Raw genomic sequence first — 14,731 nt, forward strand, 5'->3', positions numbered from 1 at the left:
CACTCCAGACCGTCCTGGTTCAGCCTCTATTGAGCAAGCCACAGATGAGTTCCTGTCCACTCTGAAGCTGCCCTCTGTTAGTCCCCTACAAGCTTCCCAACTAGTCGTCCCTGTATCAAGAGAGGAAATTGGCAAGGTCCTTTCCTCCATTCCTTCAGGTAAAAGTCCAGGCCCGGATGGACTCCCTATATCGTATTACCTTCAAAGACGTTTTGACTCCTCATTTTCAGGCACTCTGTAATTTCCTCCTGTCTGGAGGTTCTCTACCCCCCCAAACGTTAGAGGCCCACATAACTATAATCCATAAAGAAAACAAAGACCCACTCCACTGTGGCAGTTATCGCCCGATTTCACTGCTAGATGCGGATGTCAAGTGGTGGGCCAAGATTCTGGCGCAGCGAATACAGCTGATCCTGCCGGATCTTATTGATAGCGAGCAAGTGGGGTTTGTGCGTGGCAGACAGGGCTGTGAAAACACGATACGTTTGCTCCATCTTATGGATTGGGCTAGAAGCTCCTCTACGCCTCTGGCTTTGCTGAGCACGGACGCGGAGAAGGCCTTCGACAGGGTCGGTTGGCATTATCTGTCGCGTGCCCTGTCGAGGTTTGGTTTCCCAGATTCGTTTATATCTGCGATCCTTACTCTGTACTCAGCCCCGTCTGCCAAACTCAAAATAAATGGTACGCTTTCTCCCTCCTTTTCCATATCCAATGGGACGAGGCAGGGGTGCCCCCTCTCCCCATCTCTGTTTGTCATAGTGATGGAGACTTTGCTGTGTAAGATCCGGCAGGATCCTGCGGTTAGGGGCTTGACCATTGATTCTCTGACCCACTTGACAGCCGCATTTGCAGATGACCTACTTATCATGACCTCCAATCCCGAAACATCCTTCCCTAGGCTTTTGTCTCTTTTTGAGGAGTTTGGCTATGTGTCAAACTTTAAAATCAACTATAGCAAGTCAATGGCCCTAAACGTTACTTGTCCAGAATCGGTTAAAGAGGCCCTTCAGATTACTACCCCCTTTCACTGGGCTACAAAAGACATAGTATTTTTGGGAGTGCACGCCCCGGCTCAGGCGAAGGACTTATTTGCTCTGAATTATGCCCCCTTATTGTCCTCAGTTAGGAAGCAGCTGCACTCTATTAAACTGCCGTTTATTTCCTGGTGTGGCAAGAGGAACTACCTCAAGACCTTTATAGCTCCTAAATTTTTGTACCTTCTGCAGGTGTTGCCTATCTGGCTGCCGCACTCATTTTTTGTAGACATCCGCAGAGTTTTCTCCCTCTTTTTGTGGGGAAGTAAACCCTCCAGAATTGCTTATTCGGTGCTGACCAGAGAGAGGAGGTTTGGCGGCTTTGGTCTGCCCGACATACGTTCCTACTATGTGGCCTTTCAACTATTTAGAGGTCTATCCCTCCTCAATAGCACTTATAGTGCTCCATATGTGTGTCTTGAGCGCTCTCTGCTCTCCACTAGAATGAAGCGGATTCTCTGGGGGCTGTCCCCTTGTTCTCCGGGTAGTTCCTCTTTGCCACTCCTATGGAAGGGTATGTTTGTTGAGTGGGCCAAGCAGTTTAAGGATAGAACACTTGAGTTTCCCATACCGGGTACTCCGCTTTCCTCTTTACAGTTTTATGTCCATCCGGAAGCCGAGAAGCCCTCAGGTATCTGGCCTCTTTTGGCCGAGATCCCTTTAAGTGAGATTAGGTCCCCGGATGGGTCCCTGGATTGGTCCACGGTCTTGAATGACCCTAAAGTCAAAAAAGCTTCCTTCCTACAGAGTTTTGCCCTGCAGAAGGAAATTAAGATGATTAAGCTACCACCCCCCACCACCTCTGGAACCCCCTCTTGGCTGTCTAAGAGACTATCAGATGCCCGTAGGATCCCTAAACCGCTGTCTACCATATATAAGGAGTTACTCTCAGCCTCCCCTCCTGAGCTACATTTCCTTTCTTCATGGGAAAGGGAATTGTCCATCCACCTTACAGACCCGGAAAGGGCTTTTGTCCTTACACACTCTCACGGCTTTAGCCGCTGTATTAAGGTACAAGAAAACTTGTATAAGCTGCTCACGAGATGGTACAAGTCCCCGGAGTTCTTGCATAGGCTTAATGCAGATTTCCCAAGTGAGTGCTGGAGGTGTAGAAAAGACGTAGGCTCTCTGTCACACATTTGGTGGCACTGTGAAAAGATTAAAGCGTTCTGGACGAGTATAGAAGCTCTGATAAATGAGGTGTGTGCTAAGCAGGTTAAGCTGGATCCTAAACTGATTCTGCTTTGGTGCCCTAATGACTCGCTTTCCCCCTGTAGATCTGATCTTCCTACTATGCTCATCACGGCGGCGAGACTGCTCATCCCGCTGCTTTGGAAGGATACTGAACCTCCCACTGTTTCGATGTGGAGGGATAAGGTGGATCAGATCTACAGGTTTGAAGAGCTGGCCCACTGGGAATCTTGCACGCGTTCCCGCTTTCTGAAAATCTGGTCGCCCTGGAAGACATATAGGAAGTTCCCCTGACGGAGTTGGGGAAAACTCCCCTACCCCCCCCCCCCTTTCCTTTCCCTTCCTTTCCCTTCCTCTTATTTGTGTTATATTTGATTTTTATTGTCTGTCACATTTGATGTATCATTTTGTACAACATGTGTTGCATTGACATGCATTTGTGGTCACTTCCATGACTGGTTTGTGACTTTGCCTTACCAGTGATGCTACGATGGTTTGTGATCGATTGATATGCCTTACTTACTTTGAATAAAAATAAATTTGGTTAAGAGCAACTGTATTCAAATGCTGTCTCACAGCTGTCATGCAGTAAGGAGAAAGAAGAAACTTTCTATTGATTGTAGGGGTCGCAGCAATCATTTATCACCAGTTGAAGAAAAAAAAACAGCACTTACCAGGTTCCCCATTTTTCATCTTTTCAGCTGCCGATTCATAGGCACCTCATCTGCCATCCAAGAGGTCAGCACCATTTCTCACACTTCCCGTTTGCCCAGCCCTGCTCTTGTATTGGCCAATCTGAAGGCAGCAGGAAGTGTCTTTGACTACCAAATGCACGGTGTGCATCATGTACAGTCGTGGCCAAAAGTTTTGAGAATGACATAAATATTGGAAATTGGAAAAGTTGCTGCTTAAGTTTTTATAATAGCAATTTGCATATACTCCAGAATGTTATGAAGAGTGATCAGATGAATTGCATAGTCCTTCTTTGCCATGAAAATTAACTTAATCCCAAAAAAACCTTTCCACTGCATTTCATTGCTGTCATTAAAGGACCTGCTGAGATCATTTCAGTAATCGTCTTGTTAACTCAGGTGAGAATGTTGACGAGCACAAGGCTGGAGATCATTATGTCAGGCTGATTGGGTTAAAATGGCAGACTTGACATGTTAAAAGGAGGGTGATGCTTGAATTAATTGTTCTTCCATTGTTAACCATGGTGACCTGCAAAGAAACGCGTGCAGCCATCATTGCGTTGCATAAAAATGGCTTCACAGGCAAGGATATTGTGGCTACTAAGATTGCACCTCAATCAACAATTTATAGGATCATCAAGAACTTCAAGGAAAGAGGTTCAATTCTTGTTAAGAAGGCTTCAGGGCGTCCAAGAAAGTCCAGCAAGCGCCAGGATCGTCTCCTAAAGAGGATTCAGCTGCGGGATCGGAGTGCCATCAGTGCAGAGCTTGCTCAGGAAGGGCAGCAAAGAAGCCACTTCTCTCCAAAAAAAACATCAGGGACAGATTGATCTTCAGCAGAAAGTATGGTGAATGGACTGCTGAGGACTGGTGCAAAGTCATATTCTCCGATGAAGCCTCTTTCCGATTGTTTGGGGCATCTGGAAAAAGGCTTGTCCGGAGAAGAAAAGGTGAGCGCTACCATCAGTCCTGTGTCATGCCAACAGTAAAGCATCCTGAGACCATTCATGTGTGGGGTTGCTTCTCATCCAAGGGAGTGGGCTCACTCACAATTTTGCCCAAAAACACAGCCATGAATAAAGAATGGTACCAAAACACCCTCCAACAGCAACTTCTTCCAACAATCCAACAACAGTTTGGTGAAGAACAATGCATTTTCCAGCACGATGGAGCACCATGCCATAAGGCAAAAGTGATAACAAAGTGGCTCGGGAACCAAAACGTTGACATTTTGGGTCCATGGCCTGGAAACTCCCCAGATCTTAATCCCATTGAGAACTTGTGGTCAATCCTGAAGAGGCGGGTGGACAAACAAAAACCCACAAATTCTGACAAACTCCAAGAAGTTATTATGAAAGAATGGGTTGCTATCAGTCAGGAATTGGCCCAGAAGTTGATTGAGAGCATGCCCAGTGGAATTGCAGAGGTCCTGAAAAAGAAGGGCCAACACTGCAAATACTGACTCTTTGCATAAATGTCATGTAATTGTCGATAAAAGCCTTTGAAACGTATGAAGTGCGTGTAATTATATTTCACTACATCACAGAAACAACTGAAACAAAGATCTAAAAGCAGTTTAGCAGCAAACTTTGTGAAAACTAATATTTGTGTCATTCTCAAAACTTTTGGCCACGACTGTAGTCTGAGAAGCAGTGCAGCCATCTTGGATATCAGCAGAGGAGCCTGGGAATTGGCAGATCTGCAGCTGAAAAGATGACAAGGGGGTCAACACTAGAGATGGCTTTGCGGTTCGCCCGGTGGTCGTTTCGCGGCGAACTTTTCGCGATTCGCCGAACATGCGAACATATGGCGATGTTTGCCGGGGTCCTTCATCAGATGGGACAGGACAGCCAATTAAGACATTTCAGCACATGGACACACCCCACCCTATAACAGAACCCGATCTGGCAGCCATTTTACATTCTGTGTTTTGCCAGTGTAGGGAAAGGTTGCTTTGTGAAGCAGGGACAGGCTAGCTAATAGGGCCACAAAAGTACTTTTAAGGACTGGTATAGGTGTGATACACAGATGGGTGTGAGATGCTTATACTTTCTAACGTCGAACATATATTATAGTGCATTTGTATTGTGCAGCATTTGTGTGCGGTTCTGCTGCGATACCGCAGCTATATAGAGGGACAAGCGCTATTGGAACAACTATTTGCAATGGGTGTGATATACCTGTTGCCCCCCAAAAAAAAATTGAGGGGTGTGATATACCTGCTTACACAAAATACTGATTAAGGGGTTTGATATACCTGCTTCCACCAAATATTGATTGAGGGTTGCGATATACCTGCTGCCACAAAATACTGATTAAGGGGTTTGATATGCCTCCTTCCGCAAAATACTGATTGAGGGCTGCGATATACTTGCTTCCACAAAATACTGATTAAGGCCGAGTTCACACAAACGTGTGTGATCCATTGCCGTATTGCGGCCACAGTTCCGTGTGAATTCCGCATCACGGATGCGGACCCATTCACTTCAATGGGTCCGCAAATCCGGAATCGCGGAACGGCCGCACGGGACAGAACCCCTCGGAAGCACTATGGAGTGCCTCCGTGGGGTTACGTCCCGTACTTCCATTCCGCAAAAAGATAGAACAAGTCTTATCTTTTAGCGGAACGGGCGGATCGCGAACCCATTAAAGTGATGCGGCTGACCTACGGCCGGCGATTGTGCATTGCGGCCCGCTATTTGCGGGCCGCAGCATAGGCACGGGTCACACACGTTCTTGTGAACTTGGCCTAAGGGGTTTGATATACCGGTTTCCACCAAATATTGAGCGTAAAAATTTGATGACTCCGGATAACCCTCTTGCCCAACGGCTGACCGCTGGCTTGTCAGAACTGCTATCCGCCAACCACTGCCATATAAACTGGTGGACTCGGAGGCCTTTAGAAAATTTGTGGCCATTGGCAATGGAGGGTCCCCGGAAGGAAATATTTCTCCCAGAAGGGCATCCCAGAGCTATATGGCCACGTTCAGCGGCAAGTGAATAAATCTCTGGGACACAGTCTCGGTGCCAAGATACATCTGACCACAGACACGGGCAAGGAAGCTACATAACTTTTACTGCCCACTGGGTGAACCTTCTGACGGCCGTCAAGCATGCAACCCGTCTTCTTCTTCTCCTCCTCCTACTCCATCCTCTGTCTCCTTCTTTTCCACTGCTACCGCCTCTTCCGCTGCACCCCCCAAGCTCCTCAGAAGCTATTTAACGTCCCAGGTGAGACGTTGCCATACTGTGCTGCGGCTGTTGTGCCTCGAAGCCAAGAGCCACACCGGTCCTGCACTGCTTTCAGCTCTGCAGTCACAGGCCGATCAGTGGCTAACCCTGCTCAATTTGACAGTTGGTAAAGTGGTAAGTGACAAAGGTGCCAATCTGCTGAGCGTGCTGAAACAGGGCAAAATTACACACGTGCCGTGCATGGCACACATCCTGAACTTAGTCGTGCAATGATTCGTTGCCAAATACCCTGGGGTCCAGGACGTCTTGCGGCAGGCCAGGAAAATCTCTGGCCATTTTAGAAGATCTTACACGGCCATGGCTCACCTTGCTGACGTTCAGCGGCGACTAGTGATGAGCGTCAGGGGCAATATTCGAATTCGCGATATTTAGCAAATATTTGGTAGAATATTCGTCATATATTCGAGAATTTGAGATGATTTTCTTGATTGCGAAATCGGCAATGCAGAATGTGCGTAATGCGCATGCGCGATATAGGCGTGGCCTAGTTTTGCTAGTTGTCATACTGCCAGAAGTTTCCTGAGACTGGAGAAGACAGTTGGCAGCAACTTTCGCGAATGTGATGAAGAACTCCTGATCGCTGTAAGTAATTTTACATTATAGCACTGTTTGAACAATAGCTTTATATGCAGATAGAGCGTTCCAATATATTCGCCATTGCGCTAATTGTAATTAATGACGTGCAATCGCAATACATGCAACTTAAAATTTTATTAGGTCTAAGTAGATATTACTGATTGGTGCACTAAGTATTGTTGTGACATCACACCACTATGTCTGTAGCATGTATGTATAGACAGCAGATAAATATCTATCGCATGCACATTGCACATCCATTTTCCTGCCACACAGTATATACCACACACACACACTAGGGTGGCGGGACAGTCCAGTTTTCAGGCTCCTGGTCCTCCTTCCAGCGCAAGGCCAGGACGGACGTCCAGAAGTTCTCCTTTTTTTGTGGTTACGGCAGTTGGCATGGGTCAGGATGGCTTTACGTATCCCCATCACTGGGAGCAGGGCCTGGCAGCATGTCCGGACCGCACAGTGCACTGTATGACGTGATGTCACAATGTTATCAGCGCTGCTGAGTGCGTGACACGTCCGACGTGTACCTTTAGTTCAGGCGGGAGCAGCTGCGGAGCACGGGTACTGGCACTGCCTGCCTTCTATGATTCCACGCTGGTCCAGGCTGTCCAGTGCTTGAAGAGTCAGCAGAATCAGCACTCAGCCTACTAGGCACAAAGTTAGCACAGATCCCACTGCCCCAGGTACTTACAGGACTATATATCCAAGTATAAATTATATATGGACTAAGCTGGAAAAATTGGGCATCATTTGTATATCATTATCAATGTACAGCTGGTATAAATAATAATTATTTAATTAGGCCATGCTGTTATAACCTGGGTATCTCCTGTGTATAATTATATATGTACAGCTGGTTTACATTATACATCTTCTTATATATAGTAATATGGACCATGCTGGTATAACCTGGGCATCTACTATGTAGTATTTAACTATTGTGAGCCACTGTCCCCGGTACGCTGTCCTCCTTTTTGGGGCTCTGCAAGTGGCCACCCTAACACACACATACACATACACACACACACACACACACACACACACACACAGTCTTTAGATTTGAGTTTGTGTCCTGTTGGTCAGGACTCAGGAGAAGCTTTTTTTTGTCTTACCGCCAGTATTTGCTGGTTCATTTAGCGTTACCCAGGGTGCACCACGGGGAGGCAAACCAGCTGTACACCCATACCGTATCGTCACTTCAATATACAGGTACATCTCTGCTCAGCTGGCCAATATCCGATTGCTCAGTCCACACACACACACATACAATTGCAATACAATCAGATCTTATAACGGTAACATTAAATGAAGCCGTATCTGTGAGGATGATCCCCTGAAAGAAAGCTACCCCTCACAATATATACATAAACTGCAATCATCATTCTGTATTCCAGTAAAAGGCCCCGTCCATCATTACATTACATACATCCCCCACTTAATTTGGATTTTTATATGAGTTCTGAGTTGTTTGTTTAAATTGTGAACATTGTGTGATTACAGGTGTTCCCTCGGTCCGCTGCAGGCCTTCCACAGAGGATCTGGAGGTTGTGGTGGTGTCCGTGGAGGAGGAGGAGTGAGAGCAGGCGGGACCCTCCCAGCAGCAGGATGCGCCACCCCCACCTGATGTGGGCAAAGTGGTGGAGGTGGACGCTGAAGAAGTCTGACCCTCCCAGGACCCGATCCCCCCCAGGTCCTGATGAAGAGGAGGATGTCACCAGCCCCTGCCAGGAGGGTAAATTGTGCACACAGCAATATAATTTTGTATCCATAACATATATATTGAATATTTCAAGGTGTGTAGTGAGCATTTTTACTGATCAGGCGTTTCCCAGAATTAGGATACACTTGGCTGTGAAATTGAAATATTGCAATTTTTTCCAGGAAAAGTTGCTTTACAGCATCATTTTTCACTTTCACAAGGGGTAACAGGACAAAATGCACCCCACATTTTGTTACCCATTTCCCCCTGAATACGTCAACACCCCATATGTGATCAAAAAATTATGTATGGGCGCACAGCAGGGCTCTAGAGTCAAACAGCAAAATATGGATTTGGCTGACCTGAATTGGCAGACATTTATATTAGGTACCATGTCACATTAAATAAATTCCTCAGGTCCCCAGAAATAAAAAACCCCGACAAGTGACCCCTTTTCGGAAACAACACCTCCGCCTACACATAGCTGGGCCTAACTCAGCAGAATCAGGACAGACAGCAGCAGGTAAATGGTAATGCTGTAGTATAAGGCCGACACATAACTCAGCAGGATCAGGACAGACAGCAGCAGCAGGTAAAGGTAATGGCGGAGTATAAGGCCTACACATAACTCAGCATGATCGGGACAGACAGCAGCAGGTACATGGTAACTGTCGAGTATAAGACCTACACAAAGCTCGGCATAACTCAACAGGAACCGAAAGCAGCAGGTTCTTTGCAGCAGGAATATGTTCCCAGGCATGGGCCCCCACCAGACCGGGGCAACACCAAAAATAAACTTAGACACCTCTGACAGCAGCAGGTTCTTTGTCTAAATGCAATATTTTCCTTTGACAATTTTTTTTCAAAGGTATTTTAAGTTTGTAAAGCCCACTGTCACGTCTGTATGTGAGCAACAAGAGCATACACAGAGAATTAGCTACTGACCGGACCCAAACTAGGGAGGATAAAGGGTGACCCCTGTCAGACCCTAAAAGCTCTCCCTATGCTGCTAAGCACATGTCCAGATCCAAATGGTGGATCGAGACATGCCCGCGTACCTAAGGCTGATGACCACTGTGACCCCTACAATAGTAGAAGGGGCACGGCCACCGGTGCCCTGCTCAGAATATGGACGGAACCGGGGTCGCCTCGGATCCAGTCAGCAAACAAACAGAAACACACAATGTCTGCACACTTAACTGAAGGAGCTGCAGCAGCAGTGAAAACAGATCCAAAGTCAGCAGACACTATCCGAAGTACTTGCTTCAGCAGAACTCAGGTCCATAGAAAGATATCACACAAGTGAAGATACTCAAGCGAGAGATACAGCTCAAATGAAAAGTATAATCCACACCCTACAAAGGAGGAGGGGTGATTTAAAGGCAGAGAAATCAAACACAGGAGGAACAGCTGGGAGGAAGGAAACAGAAAGTAAAGACCTCAACACAGGGGCGGAGAAACAGAGCAGAGGGAACTCCTCCAAGCTCTAGTAGTGACATCATCACAGGGGTGGAGAAACAGAGCTGTGAGAACGTCTCAAAGCTCTGGTAGTGACAGTACCCCCCCTCTACGGGTGGACTCCGGACACCCAGGACCCACCTTCTCAGGATGAGCCCTATGAAATGCCCTGATGAGGCGAGTGGCTTTAATGTCCGACACCGGGACCCACATCCTCTCCTCAGGACCATAACCCTTCCAATGAACGAGGTACTGAAGAGAACCGCAGACAATGCGAGAGTCCACAATTCTGGAAACCTCAAACTCCAGATTGCCATCAACCAAAATCGGAGGAGGAGGCAAAGAGGAGGGTACCGTGGGCTGGACATATGGTTTTAAGAGATCTGTGAAATACATTATGTATCTTCCAAACCCGTGGAAGATCAAGACGGAAGGCAACAGGATTGACGACTGACAAGATTTTATAAGGCCCAATAAACTTGGGACCCAATTTCCAGGAGGGAACCTTCAGTTTAATATTTCTTGTAGACAACCACACCAGATCACCCACATTCAGGTCCGGACCAGGCACACGTCTCTTATCAGCCACACGCTTATATTTCTCACTCATCTTTCTAAGATTACTCTGAATCTTTTGCCAAATGGTAGACAAAGACGAGGAAAATCTCTCCTCCTCAGGCAAACCAGAAGGAGCCCCTCCCGAGAATGTCCCAAACTGTGGATGGAACCCATATGCACCAAAGAATGGTGACTTATCAGAAGATTCCTGACGACGGTTGTTCAGAGCAAACTCAGCCAGAGGGAGAAATGAACACCAATCCTCCTGGTTCTCTGCCACAAAACAGCACAAATGTGTCTCCAGATTCTGATTGACACGTTCAGTCTGACCATTCGACTGCGGGTGAAAAGCAGAAGAGAAGGACAGCCGAACCCCCAGGCGAGAACAGAAAGCCTTCCAGAATCTGGACACAAACTGCGTGCCTCTATCGGAAACAATATCAGAGGGAATGCCATGCAATTTAAGAATATGGTCGACAAAAGCTTGCGCCAACGTTTAACATTGGGTAAACCAGGGAAGGGTACGAAATGAGCCATCTTGCTAAAACGGTCCACCACCACCAGGATCACCGACTTCCCTGAGGAACGAGGAAGATCCGTGATAAAGTCCATGGACAGGTGTGTCCAAGGACGGGAAGGTATGGGTAAGGGGAGAAGGGGACCTGAAGGCCGTGAACGAGGGACCTTCGCGCGAGCGCACGTCTCACAAGCAGCCACAAAACCCTCCACCGACTTACGAAGAGCCGGCCACCAAAATCTCCGAGCAATGAGATCTACCGTGGCTCTACTCCCGGGGTGACCAGCAAGAACAGTATCATGATGCTCCTTGAAGAGTTTGTGACGTAACTCAGGAGGCACAAACAACTTCCCAGAAGGACAACGGGCAGGTGCCTCAGTCTGGGCAGCCTGGATCTCGGCCTCCAAATCAGAATACAGAGCAGAAACAACTACCCCCTCCGCCAAAATGGGATCCGGGTCCTCGGAGTTTCCTTCTCCCGGAAAACAACGAGAGAGAGCATCAGCCTTCACATTTTTGATCCCAGGGCGGAATGTAACGACAAAATTGAATCTGGAGAAGAACAGAGACCATCTGGCCTGTCTCGGATTCATACGCTTGGCCGACTCCAAGTACGCCAGATTCTTATGGTCGGTAAAAACGGTGATAGGGTGCCTGCCCCCCTCCAACCAATGGCGCCATTCCTCGAAAGCCAACTTGATGGCCAACAACTCCCTATCTCCCACATCATAGTTTTTCTCTGCCGGGGAGAGTTTTTTAGAGAAAAAGGCACAGGGTCGCCATTTGGCAGGAGAAGGGCCCTGGGACAATACCACACCCACACCCACCTCGGAAGCATCCACCTCAACAATAAAAGGTAAGGAAACATCGGGATGCACCAAGATGGGAGCAGACGCAAAACTCTCTTTAATCTTAGAAAAAGCTGCAAGCGCCTCCTCCGACCAAGAGGAAAAATCCGCCCCCTTTTTTGTCATGTCAGTGAGGGGTTTGACAACAGAGGAATAATTCAAAATGAACTTTCTGTAATAGTTCGCAAAACCCAGAAAGCGCATCAAAGGCTTCTGATTCTCAGGAAGCTCCCACTTAAGCACAGCACGGACCTTCTCCGGATCCATGCGAAAACCAGAAGCAGAGAGGAGAAAACCCAGAAATTGAATCTCCGATACCATAAAAACACATTTCTCCAGCTTGGCGTACAATTTATTTTCCCGCAGGATCCGCAGAACCTGAAAAAGATGATCCTGATGGGTCTGAACATCAGGGGAAAAAATCAAAATATCATCAATATACACCAATACAAATTTCCCCATTAAATGGTAGAAAATACTGTTAACAAAATGCTGAAAGACGGCCGGAGCATTCATCAGGCCGAAAGGCATAACGGGATTCTCGAAATGCCCGTTAGGGGTATTAAAGGCCGTTTTCCATTCATCCCCCTCTCTGACCCTGACTAGGTTGTACGCGCCTCTCATCCAATTTGGAAAAAACCTTGGCCCCAATAATTTGGTTGAAGAGGTCCGGGATCAGAGGAAGGGGATAGGGATCGCGAATCGTGATACGGTTCAGCTCCCTAAAATCTAGGCAAGGTCTCAGAGAGCCATCTTTTTTTTTAACAAAAAAAAAACAGCGGCAACAGGTGATTTTGAGGGACGAATATGCCCCTTATCGAGACTCTCAGAGATATAGGTTTGCATTGCGATTCTTTCCGGTTGTGAGAGATTGTAGAGGCGTGCTTTTGGCAGCTTGGCGCCGGGAATGAGGTTAATGGGACAGTCAAACTCCCGGTGAGGAGGTAGCTCCTGAACACCGCTCTCGGAAAACACGTCCGAGAAATCAGAGAGAAATGATGGCACAGTTTTAGTAGACACCTCTGCCAAAGTCGCTGTGAGACAATTCTCTCTACAAAACTCACTCCACTCATTTCTTTGCCTTCCTTGCCAATCAATAGTGGGGTTATGTCTAGTGAGCCAGGGTAACCCCAAAACTAGAGGAGAAGGCAATCCGTTAAGGACAAAACAAGAAATATCCTCCACATGAGTGTCACCTACAGCTAACCGGATATTGTGAACAATGCCCTTCAGGGATCTCTGTGAGAGTGGAGCAGAGTCAATAGCAAAAACAGGTATATCCTTTTCTAATGTGCAAACCTGAAAACCATGCATGGCTACAAATTGAGGGTCAATAAGATTGACAGCCGCTCCACTATCGACAAAAATTTCACAAGAAATGACTTTGCTCTCTAGCGCCACCTTGGTAGAAAGGAGAAAATGGGAACTGCAGGTCAGAGGAAAAGCATCAATTCCTACATCAACTTTGCCCAAAGTAGCAGATGAAGCAGAGTTTGATGATTTACCTTTTGAGGTTTTTCTCTTATTATCACTCTTGGTACAGTTCATGAATTTCCTAGACGGACAAACATTTGCCAAATGACCTATGCCCCCACAACAAAAACACACCATTCTCTGAGGATTAAATCCTCCTTTATCAGGGGCAAGTCGACCTAGCTGCATGGGCTCCTCCTCAGAAGGGACCGAGACAGGATGAGGCCCCTGCATACTGAATGAGTCCGCACCACTGCCCCTAGACTGACAATGGCTGGACAGAGAGGTCTCGTTTCTTTCTCTTAGATGCCTGTCAAGGCGTACCGCCAATGACATGGCAGACTCTAAGGACGTTGGTCTCTCATGGAAAGCAAACGCATCTTTCAATCTCTCTGAGAGACCATGACAGAACTGACTCCGGAGTGCAGCATCATTCCAACCTGAATCAGCTGCCCATCTCCGAAATTCAGAACAATAAAGCTCCGCAGACAGTTTGTTCTGGCATAAAAAACGTAAGTTGGATTCAGCCAGAGCAACACGATCCGGGTCATCATATATCTGCCCCAGGGCCACAAAAAATCTTTCCACGGATCGAAGGGAGGGATCCCCTGATGGCAGCGAAAAAGTCCAAGTCTGAGCATTACCCCTGAGCAGGGAGATGACAATCCTCACCCTCTGCTCCTCATTACCAGAGGAATGGGGACACAAACAAAAATGGAGTTTGCATGCCTCTCTTAAGCGAACAAAATTCTCACTGTCCCCGGAGAACGTTTCCGGAAGTGAGACCTTTGGCTCGCAACAGACTCCATGGGCCAGAGCATAGCCCAATGCATGAAGCTGAGTCATAGATTGACGGAGATCCGCTACCTCCAAAGAAAGACCCTGCATACGGTCAACCAGGTTAGAAAGTGGATCCATGTCAAAAAGGACGGTATGGGTGGATTATAATGTCACGTCTGTATGTGAGCAACAAGAGCATGCACAGAGAATTAGCTACTGACCGGACCCAAACTAGGGAGGATAAAGGGTGACCCCTGTCAGACCCTAAAAGCTCTCCCTATGCTGCTAAGCACATGTCCAGATCCAAATGGTGGATCGAGACATGCCCGCGTACCTAAGGCTGATGACCACTGTGACCCCTACAATAGTGGAAGGGGCACGGCCACCGGTGCCCTGCTCAGAATATGGACGGAACCGGGGTCGCCTCGGATCCAGTCAGCAAACAAACAGAAACACACAATGTCTGCACACTTAACTGAAGGAGCTGCAGCAGCAGTGAAAACAGATCCAAAGTCAGCAGACACTATCCGAAGTACTTGCTTCAGCAGAACTCAGGTCCATAGAAAGATATCACACAAGTGAAGATACTCAAGCGAGAGATACAGCTCAAATGAAAAGTATAATCCACACCCTACAAAGGA

This window comes from Bufo bufo, chromosome 2 (assembly GCF_905171765.1).
Source record: "Bufo bufo chromosome 2, aBufBuf1.1, whole genome shotgun sequence".
NCBI lineage: Eukaryota > Metazoa > Chordata > Amphibia > Anura > Bufonidae > Bufo > Bufo bufo.